Source organism: Mercenaria mercenaria, chromosome 10, assembly GCF_021730395.1.
Source record: "Mercenaria mercenaria strain notata chromosome 10, MADL_Memer_1, whole genome shotgun sequence".
In the NCBI taxonomy this organism is placed as follows: domain Eukaryota; kingdom Metazoa; phylum Mollusca; class Bivalvia; order Venerida; family Veneridae; genus Mercenaria; species Mercenaria mercenaria.
In genome coordinates this window covers 74,746,452-74,752,451 of record NC_069370.1, presented here as the reverse complement: position 1 = coordinate 74,752,451, position 6,000 = coordinate 74,746,452, and positions in this window count along the sequence as shown.

Here is a 6,000-nt window from a genome sequence, read left to right as displayed (position 1 = left end):
TAGGTATCTAAGTTCTATTTGAAGTGCCAGAAAATAGATAAAGCATATATCTAAAGTGCAATATTGTCTTTGTATATCATGTGTAAACGCGATAGTTTTGTTATAAACATGAAATACAGCAAACTTTTGCTAAATCCATTTTTCCATAGATCTACTAGTAATTGTTTTCCCTTATAGTTATCAACAACAACATCAACAACATTTTCAAGTCATATTAACTTGCCTACGGCTATTGAAATTAAAAAAAAATATGCGCATGAGTTGGTATGATATATGATAATACAAACAAGTGAATGAAGTATTGCCATGCAATACAAAGTCCCCTACTGGAAGCCACCTAATTTTCTCTACTGCAGTATAACATAATGAACTGATATCTGTCAATGATGTATAAACAATATTGTACTACATATACAATATGTTATAACAACACACTTGGATTAAAATGTGCATATATAAAAACCCACAGTTGTTTTCATATTGAATTTTTTTGGCTGATTATAAAAATGTTATCATGTAAGTTATTTATAGTAACAACAAAGGGAAATTAATCTTTAACAAATAAAAAAAAAAAAAAAAAAAAAAAAAAAAAATCTATATAATATAAGTCCACAAGAAACTCTTTACCAGGTAGAGATAGGTCAAAATACACCTAAAAATTGGATGTAACATGCATGCTGTACCACAGAAAAGTGGTCTCGATTTTTCTCTACCGCCAGTAATAAAAAAGTTACAATAAAATCTATTTATAGTAATAACAAAGAGACGTAATTCTAAAAACAAGGGTGCCTCATGGTGGTGAACATTTGGTCCAAGTTACATCAAAATCCCTCCATGCATGAAGAAGAAATGTTCCGTACAAAGTCATTCTTGAATTTGACCTTTGACCTCTAAATATGACCTTGACCTTAGACCTAGGGACCTGGTTCTTGCGCATGACATGTTGTCTCATCCAGGGAATATTTGTGCCAACTGATATCTAAATCCTGCTTTGCATGACAAAGTATAGACCGGACAGGAAAAAAAATCCTCTTGACCTTTGATCTCAAAGTGTGACCTTGACCTTTAAGCTAGGGTACGGGTTTTTGCGCATGACAAGTCGTCTCATCATGGAAACATTTATGCCAAGTATATTGTAATCCCCTTTATGGATGACAGAGTTCTGGATCGGACAGGGAAAAAACCTTATTGACCTTTGACCTCCAATTGTGACCTTGACCTTTGAGCTAAGGGTCTGGGCTTTGCGCATGACATGTTGTCTCATCATGGCGAACATTTGTGCCAAGTAATATTAAAATCCCTTCATGGATGGCAGAGTTATGGACGGGGCAGGAAAAAAATTCTGTTGACCTTTGACCCCCAATTGTGACCTTGGGCCTTTGAGCTAGGGGTCCGGGATTTGCGCATGACACGTCGTCTCATCATGGGGAACACTTGTGCTAAATGATATTAAAATCCCTTAAATGAATGTCAGAGTTATGGACCGGACACGAAACAACCCTGTTCATGCTATGTTAACATTTGACTGCTAAGTGTGACCTTGACCTTGAGCTAGGGTCTGAAAGTTGTGCACGACACATCGTCTTATTATGAGGTACATTTGTGCCAAGTAATATTAAAATCCCTTCATAGATGGGGGAGTTATGGACCGGACAGGAAAAAGGCCTTGTTGACCTTTGACCTCCAAATTTTGACCTTGACCTTAAGCTAGGGGTCCAGGTTTTGCGCATGACACGTCGTCTCCTCATGGGAAACATTTGTGCCAAGTAATATTAAAATCTCTTCATGGATGGAGAGTTATGGACCGGACAGGAAAAAAGCCCTGTTGACCTTTGACCTCCAATTGTGACCTTGACCTTTGAGCTAGGGTCTGGGATTTGCGCATGACACATCATCTCATCATGGGAACATTTGTGCCAAGTAATACTAAAATCCCTTCAAGGATGGGAGAGTTGTGGACCGGACAGGAAAAAAGCCCTGTTTACCTTTGACCTCCAATTGTGACCTTGACCTTTGAGCTAGGGGTCCGGGTTTGCGCATGACACGTCGTCTCATCATGGGGGAAAATTTGTGCCAAGTAATATTAAAATCCCTTCATGGATGACAGAGTTATGGACCGGACACGAAATTGCGGATGGACGGACGGACAGACAGACGGACGGACGGAATGACGGAAAAGTGCATTCCTATAGTCCCCGAAACTGGTTTTCAACCAGTAGGGGACTAATAAACATAAAATGATATCTTGTTTGCAATATCACAATTAATCAGCTCAGAATTTGCACGCCTTGCTAATGTTGAAAAACGTAGGTTCGGGTGTGGGGGTTTATACTCCATTGATAAAATACACTTAAATTCCAGTTTACTACATCAGTTTATTATGTGATGGATAAATAGTCTAAATGATGGAAATAATGTTGTCAAAATTATAGTTCTCTCATTCCTCTGGTCTAAAGTCACTTATAATTATAACTGTAAAGTATTTCATTTCTTGTTTCTATGATCTGTCATTTTCAAAGTCCGAGCCAAAAGTAAAGAATCCCCTCCCTAGTTCTGACCTAGGTTTATATACAAAAGCATGTACCCTCCCATATTTGGAGTGTATCATAGTAATGAAAGACAAAGATTACCCCTGATATTTATGAGGATAACCGTTGACTGATGGTACCATCCCAAATACGGAGCCACCTCTAACTCTAACAATTCAGACATGTTTACGATGGTACATGATGACAACATACCCTGATAAAATGATACAAAAATGATACACACTCCAGTCCCAACCAATGAATATGAATACCTAAACTATTATATCATTGAAATTGCTCCTCAATATAAATGATTGTCATCAATAGTAGCAAACATGCTATACTTTGTGTTTTAATAAAACTCATGATTATAGTTCTGAAGAACTATGTGACTAAATACTTCTCAAAGTAGTATACATGTAAAATGACTATTATACTAATGTATGTATGAAACATTAAAAGTGTAAAAAAAATCACCAGCTGTCCTAGTAAAACACATGTAAAATAAAATCCAGTGTTGAATTCAGTTCATCTAATAAGGTGAATATATATATGTAAGTACATTCACACAATGTTTATTTCACTCACACTAAGTCCTGGTGCCTTTATTTATTTTAATATTAACACAGTATGATGATAGAAATAGGCACAATTTTGATTAATTTCATTGATATGGTAGTCGTCTTTACCATTTACTAATGTAAGTCCTGGTGCCTTTAATTTATTTAAATTAATTTGAAAAAAAAGGGAATAGGCACAATGTTTGATTTTATATGGCTATGGTAGTCGTCTCTACCAAAGTTTTAAGTCCTGTGTGCCAAGAGCATCTAATTATACAACAAATGATTTTAATAAATGGCACAAATTTTCATATCTGAAAATGAAACCCACAAATAAATCCATCTGAATACACCAAGGCTGAATGGGATTATTATTACCAATGCAGCCACTAATTAAATCCATACAAAGAATAATAAATCCATTTGAATACACTTAGGCTGAATGGGATTATTATTACCAATGCAGCCACTAATTAAATCCATACAAAGAATAATGAAATCAATAATTACACACTTATAATCCAGGATGAATATTAGTTAACACTTTAAATCCAGAAGGAATATGAACTTAATCCAAAACAATTGACACTTTTAATAATTATAACTATTGTGTACCATTTTGGTATGGTCTTTATTGGGTCCTGTTTCTTGAACTTCTCCTCACTTGTTGTCTGGTACTGTCCAGGCAGAATTTGGAAGTTTGCTGGTACCTTTTCAGTTTTGATTTTTGGTTATTTTCCTTGGACTTCACCATGTTTGATTGCCAATGAGTCATTTTATTTCCATGAAAAGGTTTCAGTCTGTCATGATGCACTATAATGTACCGATTTCCGGATTCTGTCTCATTAAGTGGCCCCATTATGTCCGTTTGTATAGGATGGCCAACTGTGTACTCTGTTAATGGTGTTCTTGGTATGTTTTTTCGGCCTTTTTCGGAATGCACACTTTTCACAACTATTGATATGCAACTGGACGTATTCCTTCATTTTATACCAGTGACATTTGAGATGTAATTTGGAATATGTCTTTGAAATTCCTAAATGTGCTCCAGTAATTGAATCATGACAAGATATCAAAAGTTCCTTATATAGTACTCTAGGCACTATCAATAAAAGTCGATGGTTGTTTGCACTAACAATGTACTTTTTAAATAACACTCCATCAATCAGAGTTAACAGGTCATAATTTAGCCAATAATTCAGCACACTTGGTGAATTCCCAGCTACCTTATCTCTCAGGGGTTGTCTGTTTTCTTCAAGCCACTGTATCACAATTCCTAAATCTGGGTCAGCTCTCTGTAATTTCGCCATTTTGACAGGTGAACAATTAACTGTGTTAAACTGTTTGAGACAACCTAAGTTAGATGTTTGCGCTGCATCCTCGGATAATGCAACATGTTCATCCAGTATAGAATTTACGTCCTTGTTCAACACCTCCTGGTTATTGTCACCAAAGTTGAAGCTATTTCCACTTTGTACGTACCCATTTAAATCCAGACTATTATGGAATCGAAGTCGTTGAACACGATTTCGGAAGTACTTCCCAGTCTGTTTTAATCCATGGAAAAGTGTATTGAAACATCCTATCAACTTCATGATTTGCAGCTGCATGAGCACAAAAATACTGCTCCATAACCCACTATTTTGAGCCTTCGCTCGTAATATGACTGGCCTATTCTGATTCCCCATATTCAAGTTTTTATCGAATAATGGAACAACGTCATTGAATTGGCAAAATCTGACCAGGAATCGTGCTTCTTCAAACAAGTCTGACACCCCTTACATGTTCATGACTGTCATCATCTTCAATTGTGACAAGATCTTTTTCTTGTTGCTTTTTAGGTCCCATGATTGTCACTTAATTGTCACCACAAATATATTAAATAGAAATATATGTCCAAATTTCTGATAAGCACGTGTGTAAGTCCGTTTCCGTCGCTGCCACCAGTGTTGAAAAACGTAGCTTCAGGTGTGGGGGTTTATACTCCAATGATAAATACACTTCAAATCCAGTTTTCAATGTTAGTTTATTATGAGATTTTGTCTAAATTATGGAAATAATGTTGTCAAAATTATAATTCTCTCATTTCTCTGGTCAAAAGTCACTTATTTATAATTGTAAAATATTTTGTTTCTAGTTTCTATGATATGTGTTTTCAAAGTCCGAGCCAAAAGTAAAGAAGCCCCTCCCAAGTTCTGAACTAGGTTTATATACAAAAGCATGTACCCTCCCATATTTGGAGTGTATCATAGTAATGAAAGACAAAGATTACCCCTGATATTTATGAGGATAACCGTTGACTGATGGTACCATCCCAAATACGGAGCCACCTCTAACTCTAACAATTCAGACATGTTTACGATGGTACATGATGACAACATACCCTGATAAAATGATACAAAAATGATACACACTCAAGTCCCAACCAATTTATGAGGGTAACTGGTGAAGCAGAGGCCAAAGTTTCACATCAGTAGAATCAATTAATAAATCAACTTTAATAAGACTAGCTGCTAAATTTACAACACTCCCCCCTTACATGGTAAACTTTCAAGTATTGTATTCCCATCATAGCACTGACACTCCTCTGGTTCACATCGAATTCTGGACAGGCTATCAGCATTGATATGCTTTTTCCCACTACGATGTTCGATTTTAAAGTTATACTGTGACAAAACCTCTAGCCAGCGCGCCATTTGATCAGTAGGTGACTTAATCGACATTAACCACCTTAAACTGGAACAGTCAGTCCTTAATAAAAATTCTCTACCTAACAGAAAGTGTCTAAACTGGGTTATAAATGTCACTACACCCAACAGCTCCCTTCTTGTGGCACAATAACGTCGCTGTGTTTTGTCAAATGATTTACTCGCAAACATAATTGGTTTTTCAACATAATCCTGAGCTGTATC